This window comes from Hyperolius riggenbachi, chromosome 6 (genome assembly GCF_040937935.1).
Source record: "Hyperolius riggenbachi isolate aHypRig1 chromosome 6, aHypRig1.pri, whole genome shotgun sequence".
Taxonomy (NCBI): Eukaryota; Metazoa; Chordata; class Amphibia; order Anura; family Hyperoliidae; genus Hyperolius; species Hyperolius riggenbachi.
This window is the reverse complement of record NC_090651.1, coordinates 255,603,294-255,615,866: the sequence shown is the minus strand read 5'-3', so window position 1 is coordinate 255,615,866 and position 12,573 is coordinate 255,603,294. Positions and strand designations below refer to the sequence as shown.

Below are 12,573 nucleotides of genomic sequence, written 5' to 3'. Positions count from 1 at the left end.
TTCAGCCTGTGAGTTTAGGTGGATGGCCTTGTCTTGGTAGGTATACAGTTGTGCCATACTCCTTCCATTTCTGAATGATCGCTTGAACAGTGCTCCATGGGATGTTCAAGGCTTTGGAAATCTTTTTGTAGCCTAAGCCTGCTTTAAATTTCTCAATAACTTTATCCCTGACCTGTCTGGTGTCATCTTTGGACTTCATGGTGTTGTTGCTCCCAATATTCTCTTGGACAACCTCTGAGGCCGTCACAGAGCAGCTGTATTTGTACTGACATTAGATTACACACAGGTGCACTCTATTTAGTCATTACCACTCATCAGGCAATGTCTATGGGCAACTGACTGCACTCAGACCAAAGGGGGCTGAATAATTATGCACACCCCACTTTGCAGTTATTTATTTGTTAAAAATGTTTGGGATCATGTATGAATTTCTTTCCACTTCTCACGTGTACACCACTTTGTATTGGTGTTTCACGTGGAATTCCAATAAAATTGATTCATGTTCAAGTATATTCACAGCTGCAATCAGTCTGCTTGTTAGCATCTATCTAGTCAGGGATATATTAGCAGATCATATAGTCAGCATAACCTTGGTCAGCAGTGTATACATTTAAGGGTATAAATTTAAAGGGTATTAATTTTAAGGGTACTTTAGACAAACCGAATTATACCAGAATTGAGCCAGAAGGGAACAGAAGTGAACTAGCACAAAACTCTGGGCTGTTGTTCATCTACTGATTTTCTACACCCTGCATAGAAGTACCTTCAATACCATAGTGAACATACACCAGCTAAACATACAGCCAGCTAAATTTAAGCACTGCACACCCGCTTACCAAATTACTGATGGTTTCACCGTGCCTCACCAACCATACCACTGCTGATCTTCGCTGGCTGCTCCAGTGCTGAACTCCCCACCAGCTGATCCATCGCTGACCTCCAGATAAGTTACGTCATTACCAACCAGACACCCCATGTACCAATCACACACAGCTGGATTTTTATTTTTTTTTGTCATCATTGATGATCTACCAACTTCACTGCTGATCTCCTATGGACTGCTCCTTACCAGATTAATTATTGATGCAACTTTGCTGAACCCCTTCAGCCACATCATTGGTGACATTTATCTCATCTTGGTCTAGCTGCTGTCCCCCTGTCTATGCTTCCACTCTCCACACCCCATCCTACCTTATCCCTTCAGTGCAAAATGTACCCCTTCCCTCCTATTAACTCCCTGACCCCTCCACCATTTCCCAGCTATCTCCCTCCCCATCTTGCTATCCCCCATCACCACATGCTCTACCTCCACCTCCTTCTACACCTTGTCCCCCTTCTGTTTCCCCGCACCCTCTCCCCTTCTGTCTTTAGACTCCCTTTTGGCCCTCAACCCCCATGCACCTCCCTTCCCTCCCCCCCCCCCACACACTCTACCCACACACCCCCTTGGCATAACCTTATTCCTATCCATCCTACCCTAGGCATTCACTCCCTGTTTCCTTTGGCCTCTGGAATGCCAGGTCTACCCGCAATAAGCTGCTCTCTGGAACTCGCTCCCTCCAGCCACCAGACTCGCCCCCACCTTTAATACCTTTACACAAGCTCTCAAGACTCACCCTTTCATGCTCGCATACCCCCCTACACCAGCACCATAATATGTTCTGTTAGACACCCTCTCAACAGATACACCTATTGTCTCCACCCCCACCCTTTAGATTGTAAGCCTCTGGCAGGGCCCTCTCTCTTAAGCCGCATCTACACGAGTAGATGCGGCCGCGATGCTCCTTATCATGCGGCTCGATTGATAAGATCCGACAGGACGGATCTCCGCACCGCCGATTCCCTGCTCGATCCCCGCGAGGGGACAATGGCAGGGAATCGTGCGGGAGATAAGCGGCGCCGGCGGGGACGAGCGGGCACGAGCAGGGAATCAAATGCGGCGCACGCGCGGCGAGCGGAGACGCGGCGGGCAAGCGGAAGAGGCGATCCGGCGGCTAATCGAGCCGCCGGATCGCTGCAATGTCCCATGGTGTAGATGGGGCTTTAGTGTTTCCAGCTTGATTATGCAATCTTACTGACAATCACCCCTTTTGTGGACTAGAACAATCTCTATTTTGACCTATGACACTGTATTATCAAATAATTTGCATGATCTTGTTTTGTTGTAAGTTTCCTGTATGTCCTACCTTGTATGTTAACCCTTTTATCTATTGTGCAGCGCTGCGTAATATGTTGGCGCTTTATAAATACAATAAATAATAATAATAATAATGTTTGTGGCAGTAATATGACAAAATGTGGAAAACTTCAAGCGGGCCGAATACTTTTGCAAGCCACTGTATATAATACATACAATCGCCACTGGGAGACTGATGGCGGAGTGGAGTTCCGTCATCCAAACAGAGATGTGCACGCATAGGCGCGCGCGATCTCATGCAAAACACAACCCCAGGACGCGGTCGCCTAGTGGTTAAACTGTTTTTAATATATTTTACACTTTCTGACGCCTGTGTATACACAAATCACTTTTATCAGTAGTGTTTCCTTAGCCAAATAAAAGTGTTTTGGCTTGTGTTTATTTTTCAAAAGAGCCCAGGATATACAGTGGGTTGCAAAAGTATTCGGCCCCCTTGAAGTTTTCCACATTTTGTCACATTACTGCCACAAACATGCATCAATTTTATTGGAATTCCACGTGAAAGACCAATACAAAGTGGTGTACATGTGAGAAGTGGATCGAAAATCATACATCATTCCAAACATTTTTTACAAATAAATAACTGCAAAGTGGGGTGTGTGTAATTATTCGTCCCCCTGAGTTAATGCTTTGTAGAACCACCTTTTGCTGCAATTACAGCTGCCAGTCTTTTAGGGTATGTCTCTACCAGCTTTGCACATCTAGAGACTGAAATCCTTGTCCATTCTTCTTTGCAAAACAGCTCCAGCTCAGTCAGATTAGATGGACAGCGTTTGTGAACAGCAGTTTTCAGATCTTGCCACAGATTCTCGATTAGATTTAGATCTGGACTTTGACTGGGCCATTCTAACACATAAATATGTTTTGTTGTAAACCATTCCATTGTTGCCCTGGTTTTATTTTTAGGGTCGTTGTCCTGCCGGACGGTGTACCTCCGCCCCAGTCTCAAGTCTTTTGCAGACTCCATGAGGTTTTCTTCCAAGATTGCCCTGTATTTGGCTCCATCCATCTTCCCATCAACTCTGAACAGTTTCCCTGTCCCTGCTGAAGAGAAGCACCCCAGAGCATGATGCTGCCACCACCATATTTGACAGTGGGGATGGTGTGTTCAGAGTGATGTGCAGTGTTAGTTTTCCGCCACACATAGCGTTTTGCATTTTGGCCAAAAAGTTCCATTTTGGTCTCATCTGACCAGAGCACCTTCTTCCACATGTTTACTGTGTCCCCCACATGGCTTGTGGCAAACGGCAAATGGGACTTCTTATGCTTTTCTGTTAACAATGGCTTTCTTCTTGCCACTCTTCCATAAAGGCCAACTTTGTGCAGTGCACGACTAATAGTTGTCCTATGGACAGATTCCCCCACCTGAGCTGTAGATCTCTGCAGCTCATCCAGAGTCACCATGGGCCTCTTGGCTGCATTTCTGATCAGCGCTCTCCTTGTTCAGCCTGTGAGTTTAGGTGGATGGCCTTGTCTTGGTAGGTATACAGTTGTGCCATACTCCTTCCATTTCTGAATGATCGCTTGAACAGTGCTCCGTGGGATGTTCAAGGCTTTGGAAATCTTTTTGTAGCCTAAGCCTGCTTTAAATTTCTCAATAACTTTATCCCTGACCTGTCTGGTGTCATCTTTGGACTTCATGGTGTTGTTGCTCCCAATATTCTCTTGGACAACCTCTGAGGCCGTCACAGAGCAGTTGTATTTGTACTGACATTAGATTACACACAGGTGCACTCTATTTAGTCATTACCACTCATCAGGCAATGTCTATGGGCAACTGACTGCACTCAGACCAAAGGGGGCTGAATAATTATGCACACCCCACTTTGCAGTTATTTATTTGTTAAAAATGTTTGGGATCATGTATGAATTTCTTTCCACTTCTCACATGTACACCACTTTGTATTGGTGTTTCACGTGGAATTCCAATAAAATTGATTCATGTTCAAGTATATTCACAGCTGCAATCAGTCTGCTTGTTAGCATCTATCTAGTCAGGGATATATTAGCAGATCATATAGTCAGCATAACCTTGGTCAGCAGTGTATACATTTAAGGGTATAAATTTAAAGGGTATTAATTTTAAGGGTACTTTAGACAAACCGAATTATACCAGAATTGAGCCAGAAGGGAACAGAAGTGAACTAGCACAAAACTCTGGGCTGTTGTTCATCTACTGATTTTCTACACCCTGCATAGAAGTACCTTCAATACCATATTGAACATACACCAGCTAAACATACAGCCAGCTAAATTTAAGCACTGCACACCCGCTTACCAAATTACTGATGGTTTCACCGTGCCTCACCAACCATACCACTGCTGATCTTCGCTGGCTGCTCCAGTGCTGAACTCCCCACCAGCTGATCCATCGCTGACCTCCAGATAAGTTACGTCATTACCAACCAGACACCCCATGTACCAATCACACACAGCTGGATTTTATTTTTTTTTGTCATCATTGATGATCTACCAACTTCACTGCTGATCTCCTATGGACTGCTCCTTACCAGATTGATTATTGATGCAACTTTGCTGAACCCCTTCAGCCACATCATTGGTGACATTTATCTCATCTTGGTCTAGCTGCTGTCCCCGTCTATGCTTCCACTCTCCACACCCCATCCTACCTTATCCCTTCAGTGCAAAATGTACCCCTTCCCTCCTATTAACTCCCTGACCCCTCCACCATTTCCCAGCTATCTCCCTCCCCATCTTGCTATCCCCCATCACCACATGCTCTACCTCCACCTCCTTCTACACCTTGTCCCCCTTCTGTTTCCCCGCACCCTCTCCCCTTCTGTCTTTAGACTCCCTTTTGGCCCTCAACCCCCATGCACCTCCCTTCCCTCCCCCCCCCACACTCTACCCACACACCCCCTTGGCATAACCTTATTCCTATCCATCCTACCCTAGGCATTCACTCCCTGTTTCCTTTGGCCTCTGGAATGCCAGGTCTACCCGCAATAAGTTGCTCTCTGGAACTCGCTCCCTCCAGCCACCAGACTCGCCCCCACCTTTAATACCTTTACACAAGCTCTCAAGACTCACCCTTTCATGCTCGCATACCCCCCTACACCAGCACCATAATATGTTCTGTTAGACACCCTCTCAACAGATACACCTATTGTCTCCACCCCCACCCTTTAGATTGTAAGCCTCTGGCAGGGCCCTCTCTCTTAAGCCGCATCTACACGAGTAGATGCGGCCGCGATGCTCCTTATCATGCGGCTCGATTGATAAGATCCGACAGGACGGATCTCCGCACCGCCGATTCCCTGCTCGATCCCCGCGAGGGGACAATGGCAGGGAATCGTGCGGGAGATAAGCGGCGCCGGCGGGGACGAGCGGGCACGAGCAGGGAATCAAATGCGGCGCACGCGCGGCGAGCGGAGACGCGGCGGGCAAGCGGAAGAGGCGATCCGGCGGCTAATCGAGCCGCCGGATCGCTGCAATGTCCCATGGTGTAGATGGGGCTTTAGTGTTTCCAGCTTGATTATGCAATCTTACTGACCAGGGGCGTCTCTAGCCATTTTGTCACTCCAGGCGAGAAATCCTGTGGCACCCTCCCCCCCCCCCCCGTGATTGCCCCCAGTCCCATACCCCGCACCCCTCATGGTGAACACCACTCCTGTGGTGAACCCCACCCCCAAGACCCCCGAAAATCATAATGCAGCAGCGTTTCACCAGAAAATGTACTTATTGCGGCATGGGTTCACCAGAAAATAGTTGTTATGCAGCAGAGCGTTTCACCATAAAATATACTTATTGCGGCATGCACTCACACACACCACACACAGTACACACACACACACACTATACACACACACACACACAGTGTACACACACACACAGTACACACACTGCACACAACATACACACTATACACAGTACACACACACACACACACACACACTAGACATGCACAGCACAGTACACACACTATACACACACACACACACACACACACAGTACACACACTGCACACAACATACACACACACACACAGTACACACACTGCACACAACATACACACTATACACAGTACACACACACACACACTTTAGACACGCACAGCACAGTACACACACACACACACACACAGTACACACACTGCACACAACATACACACACACACACAGTACACACACTGCACACAACACACACACACACACACACACACACACACACACACACACACACACACACACACACACTGCACACAACATACACACTATACACAGTACACACACACACACACTACACACACACACACACACACACACACACACACAAAGAGAGCACACTATACACAGCACACAGTAGACATACACTATACACATACAGAGATAGGAGGAGTGGAGTGAGACTGAGAATAGCCTGAGATGGAGCAGTTTATCTGTATTGCAGTCCCACATTACACAGAGACTAGTTGCTGGTAATAGGACTGCTGTCCCTGCCAATCTCTTACACAAGTCAGCAAGCAGCCCTCCTGGAGTCTAGGGACTGTCAAAACTTTTCAACCTGTTTAAGACCTTATCTGCACATGCAGTCATTATAACAATGGAGAGAGACCAGACAGATTTTTTCCCACTGACCCTCCAGACGAGTTCTACATCATGCTGTGTATATTTACCAGCTAGCCTGCCCTCTAATTGCACTTTTATCAGCTAGCCTAGTATTTTACATTGCCTTACATCAACAAACCTGAATACAGCAGACACAGGACCAACCCTAAATCATTGAATGAAAGGCGGCCTGGGGGGAAGTCAATGCCTGGCTGCTACACAGTCTCTACATCCACGCAGTTAGCAGTAGCAGAGAGAGAGGGACTGAATTCTCAGGAGTCGGACTCAGGAGCTGATGATGCTGTACTCCTCGGATCCCTGACTAGGATGAGTGCCTTCTCTCACTGACTCATTCATTACTGTGGTTCTTTGAATCATTGCGCTGAAGTCCAGTCAGCCCCGCTGCTGCTGTGTAAACTGACACCTGAGTCAGCTGAGAGGCATTTCTTCTCTCACTACTCAGTGCAGAAGCGCCCTTGCCTCTTCCTGTCGCCTTAGGCGAAAATTTATAGCTGCCTAATGGCTCGGACGCCTCTGTTACTGACAATCACCCCTTTTGTGGACTAGAACAATCTCTATTTTGACCTATGACACTGTATTATCAAATAATTTGCATGATCTTGTTTTGTTGTAAGTTTCCTGTATGTCCTACCTTGTATGTTAACCCTTTTATCTATTGTGCAGCGCTGCGTAATATGTTGGCGCTTTATAAATACAATAAATAATAATAATAATAATGTTTGTGGCAGTAATATGACAAAATGTGGAAAACTTCAAGCGGGCCGAATACTTTTGCAAGCCACTGTATATAATACATACAATCGCCACTGGGAGACTGATGGCGGAGTGGAGTTCCGTCATCCAAACAGAGATGTGCACGCATAGGCGCGCGCGATCTCATGCAAAACACAACCCCAGGACGCGGTCGCCTAGTGGTTAAACTGTTTTTAATATATTTTACACTTTCTGACGCCTGTGTATACACAAATCACTTTTATAAGTAGTGTTTCCTTAGCCAAATGAAAGTGTTTTGGCTTGTGTTTATTTTTCAAAAGAGCCCAGGATATACAGTGGGTTGCAAAAGTATTCGGCCCCCTTGAAGTTTTCCACATTTTGTCACATTACTGCCACAAACATGCATCAATTTTATTGGAATTCCACGTGAAAGACCAATACAAAGTGGTGTACATGTGAGAAGTGGATCGAAAATCATACATCATTCCAAACATTTTTTACAAATAAATAACTGCAAAGTGGGGTGTGCGTAATTATTCGGCCCCCTGAGTTAATGCTTTGTAGAACCACCTTTTGCTGCAATTACAGCTGCCAGTCTTTTAGGGTATGTCTCTACCAGCTTTGCACATCTAGAGACTGAAATCCTTGCCCATTCTTCTTTGCAAAACAGCTCCAGCTCAGTCAGATTAGATGGACAGCGTTTGTGAACAGCAGTTTTCAGATCTTGCCACAGATTCTCGATTAGATTTAGATCTGGACTTTGACTGGGCCATTCTAACACATAGATATGTTTTGTTGTAAACCATTCCATTGTTGCCCTGGTTTTATTTTTAGGGTCGTTGTCCTGCCGGACGGTGTACCTCCGCCCCAGTCTCAAGTCTTTTGCAGACTCCATGAGGTTTTCTTCCAAGATTGCCCTGTATTTGGCTCCATCCATCTTCCCATCAACTCTGAACAGTTTCCCTGTCCCTGCTGAAGAGAAGCACCCCAGAGCATGATGCTGCCACCACCATATTTGACAGTGGGGATGGTGTGTTCAGAGTGATGGGCAGTGTTAATTTTCCGCCACACATAGCGTTTTGCATTTTGTCCAAAAAGTTCCATTTTGGTCTCATCTGACCAGAGCACCTTCTTCCACATGTTTACTGTGTCCCCCACATGGCTTGTGGCAAACTGAAAATGGGACTTCTTATGCTTTTCTGTTAACAATGGCTTTCTTCTTGCCACTCTTCCATAAAGGCCAACTTTGTGCAGTGCACGACTAATAGTTGTCCTATAGACAGATTCCCCCACCTGAGCTGTAGATCTCTGCAGCTCATCCAGAGTCACCATGGGCCTCTTGGCTGCATTTCTGATCAGCGCTCTCCTTGTTCAGCCTGTGAGTTTAGGTGGACGGCCTTTTCTTGGTAAGTTTACAGTTGTGCCATACTCCTTCCATTTCTGAATGATCGCTTGAACAGTGCTCCGTGGGATGTTCAAGGCTTTGGAAATCTTTTTGTAGCCTAAGCCTGCTTTAAATTACTCAATAACTTTATCCCTGACCTGTCTGGTGTCATCTTTGGACTTCATGGTGTTGTTGCTCCCAATATTCTCTTGGACAACCTCTGAGGCCGTCACAGAGCAGCTGTATTTGTACTGACATTAGATTACACACAGGTGCACTCTATTTAGTCATTACCACTCATCAGGCAATGTCTATGGGCAACTGACTGCACTCAGACCAAAGGGGGCTGAATAATTATGCACACCCCACTTTGCAGTTATTTATTTGTTAAAAATGTTTGGGATCATGTATGAATTTCTTTCCACTTCTCACGTGTACACCACTTTGTATTGGTGTTTCACGTGGAATTCCAATAAAATTGATTCATGTTTGTGGCAGTAATAGGACAAAATGTGGAAAACTTCAAGGGGGCCCAATACTTTTGCAACCCACTGTATGTCACTGCTGTTCCATGGCCTCATTTGCATAGATAAATGCACTGGTTCATTAACCCTTGCAATAAAAAAAAATTAATAAGGCATCTCAGACAAGTTCATATCTTGTCCCATATCAGTTCAGGTAGACTATAATAGGTTACGTCTATTGTAGACAACTACTGTGTTCACTGAAAAGCTTTGGCAGCCTTGTATAGCATATGCTGTCCATAATAACTGCATGTTTTGGTTCACTACTCATTCAGCGTGAAATAGCGGTCACAGGCATGGCCTTGCCAAATCATTGAACTGATACAGCATGCAAGCTTGTGTACTGTTTTCAGACTGATCTGAAGCTGTCAATGCACTGGTAGAATGAAAATAAGAGCCTGCTGCTTGCTGTTGACAGGAAAAAAAGATGTTTGTCAGACACGTTGATAAATGGCGTCCACTGTTTAGTGGTAAATCCAGCCTTGGTTGTACCATCAGCAGTCATGTAATGCTTTCAGCATAATCTCTGTGCTGTTTGTATTACATAGTTCTATTCTACTGGCAAATGGCTAAACGGTCATTCCTCCCAGAAATTATATATCAACTAGTGACCTTAGCCCGTTTAAAAACGGGCTAGGTCCATCACCGCCGCCACCTGCCAGCGCACCTGCCGCCTGTCCGCTGCGCGCGCCCACTTGCCACACGCGCACACGTCCGGCCCCCCCCCCCCTGGCTGTCCTGCTCCCTGTTAAAAAGTGTGTCCCTGCGGCACATGTGCAGTAGTGCAAATGCAGGACACACTCACGGACACGGGACGCAGAGACACAGGGTTTTTTTTTATAGAGGATAACTGGTGGTGTTGTCTAATTGGCCAAGTCATACACCAGCTGCTGACAGTTATTGAAGAGGTCAGCAGTGAGACAGCTCTGCCCTGTGACAAGTGTGCAGACCTGAGTCCTCGAGTGCTTCTTATCACTGGTTTCTATAAAAAAAAATATGGTTAGATAGATTTAAAACCGAAAGAAAGACTGCCAATTTTTATTTCTTTAAAACAGTGGTAGCTGTCTCTCTGTCATGGCGATCATGTTATACTTCATCTCATTTGCTAGAACAAGTATGCAGGTCAGATGCTATGACTTTGCTTGTCAGTTTAGCTGAGTAATGAACACAGCTTCTGGCTTAATGATAAGCAGCATTATTACTGATATGTGTGACCACTAGTAATTCCCACAGGAAGCCATAGTAATCAATCTGGCATTCAAATAACAGATTTTAGTGCTGAGAGGCCTGTGAACCACAAATGGGGGACTTGTGTAGTAACACATTGAAGAGCCTCAAACTGCATTTCCAGTTAGATTCAATTCTCCTTTGAAGTGGACCTATGGGAAGCCAAGCTCAACAGTAATTACTGTAAAAGCAAAAAGAGTCAGCTTGTAGGCACTTAACAACACCCCCACTCACTAACCAATCAAAAGCTTAGGCAGTGTCATGTGCCTGTTCTACTGACTTTCAATAGCTTAGGCCAGTAATCTGCAAACTTGGCTCTCCTGCTATGCAATGCATTTGCCTTTATAAATCATGACTGTGGCTGTCAGACTCCTGCAATGCATTGTGGGACTTGTAGTTCCTTAACGGCTGGAGAGCCAAGTTTGCAGATCACTGGCTTAGGCAGTGTCATGTGCCTGTTCCACTGACATTCTTGTCTGCATGGTGACAGAAAAAAAGTTTTATCATATCCCAGTATTTAGTTTATTGGGAGAACAGCAATGAGAGCAGGCTTTTTGTACTGCTTGACTATTATTCCTCTTTAAAGGAGCCCAAGTTTGCAGTATGTAATCCCCTGGGAAAACACAAGCATGGAGTCCCTCATCTTACAAAATTTTGTTTTTCCATTATGTCCATTGGAAATACCCTACAGAGTACAGGAACCTGTTAGCCCACTGCAGTTGTGAAGAAGATGCTGCACAGATTGAAGTAGATAGTTCTCTGCATTATTGCAACTCCCACTGTACACCTTAAGGGCTCTTTTCCACTATGAAATGCGATTGCGATCGCAATCGCGTTTTAATTTCCACCATGCGCTTGCGATTGAGCTACTATACTCATTATAGTCCAGCTCAATCGCATACAAAACGCGGCAGGACAACGATTGCGCTTTGACCAAAATCGCATCGCAATCGGATCGCACTAATGGAAATTGCTGCTGCAGTTTCCATTAGTTTAATGTACCTTGCGATTTGCGATCAGAAGCAAATCGCAGGCTAGTGGAAAAAGGCCCTAACACCTTGCTGTGAAACAGAGAAGCAGACTTCATGGGTAGATTTCAGATGGTGGATACAGTTTTTTGAGTTGGCTGTTTATACATGCTCATATGCCAAACCTGAATTATAAGTTTTGGGTGGATCAGCTATTTAAAATATTAGTTTTGGCTGAGTGACCCTTGAAGTATTTTACTGTCTCATAAAATGTACAGTTCATTGAATCTCTACTTCTCGTAATACTTAATAGATTTTATTAGCACTTCATACTGATATTGTACATTTTCCCATTTACAGCTATGGATAATTTTGAATATAGTATTCAGATCAGTGACCGTGACTGGGAGGAATTTTACTCCACGGCTGAGGAATGTGGCTTAACGCACGTGACTCTGGCCTCAGAGGAGGAACTTTTTCTGAGTGACACAGAACCTGAAGATGCCGCACGTTCCACTGCATCCGGCAAGCCAAAGTTTATCCGAGTCAGCTTATGTCCAACAGTGGGAGACCATCGGGAACCAAAGATCACAGAGTTAGCCTTGTCTTCACCCACACACACAGCCAGTAGGTGGATTGGTACGCAGGATGAGGTGCTGTCGGGCAGCGAGGATGAGGAGGAGTTTGGATCAGTCACCAGGTTTCTTTGTCAGAAGGACACTTTACTGGCCAAGATGATGGAGATAAACCATGTGACAGATACACTAAATTCAAAACCGAAGGAAAATGATGTAGCCAGTTTAACCTTAGAAAAATCACAAGACAGTCCAGATAGTGAAAGTCTTGTAGGATTGATGGGAACTCTGAACTGCAGCAAGAACAATGATTATAAAAAGGAAACAGAACATCTTACAGACAGGATCAGCACCTCTGTGACGTCTAACGAAGATATGGAAAGAGGGCCCACCAT

The 12,573-nt window shown here is 45.4% G+C and overlaps 1 protein-coding gene across 3 annotated transcripts in view; it reads left to right on the top strand.

Annotated features, from left to right (window-relative positions):
• Positions 1–12,573, top strand: part of PERM1 (PPARGC1 and ESRR induced regulator, muscle 1) — a 619,718-nt gene that overhangs the window by 596,791 nt on the left and 10,354 nt on the right. The gene's annotated exons all lie outside the window — the stretch shown is intronic.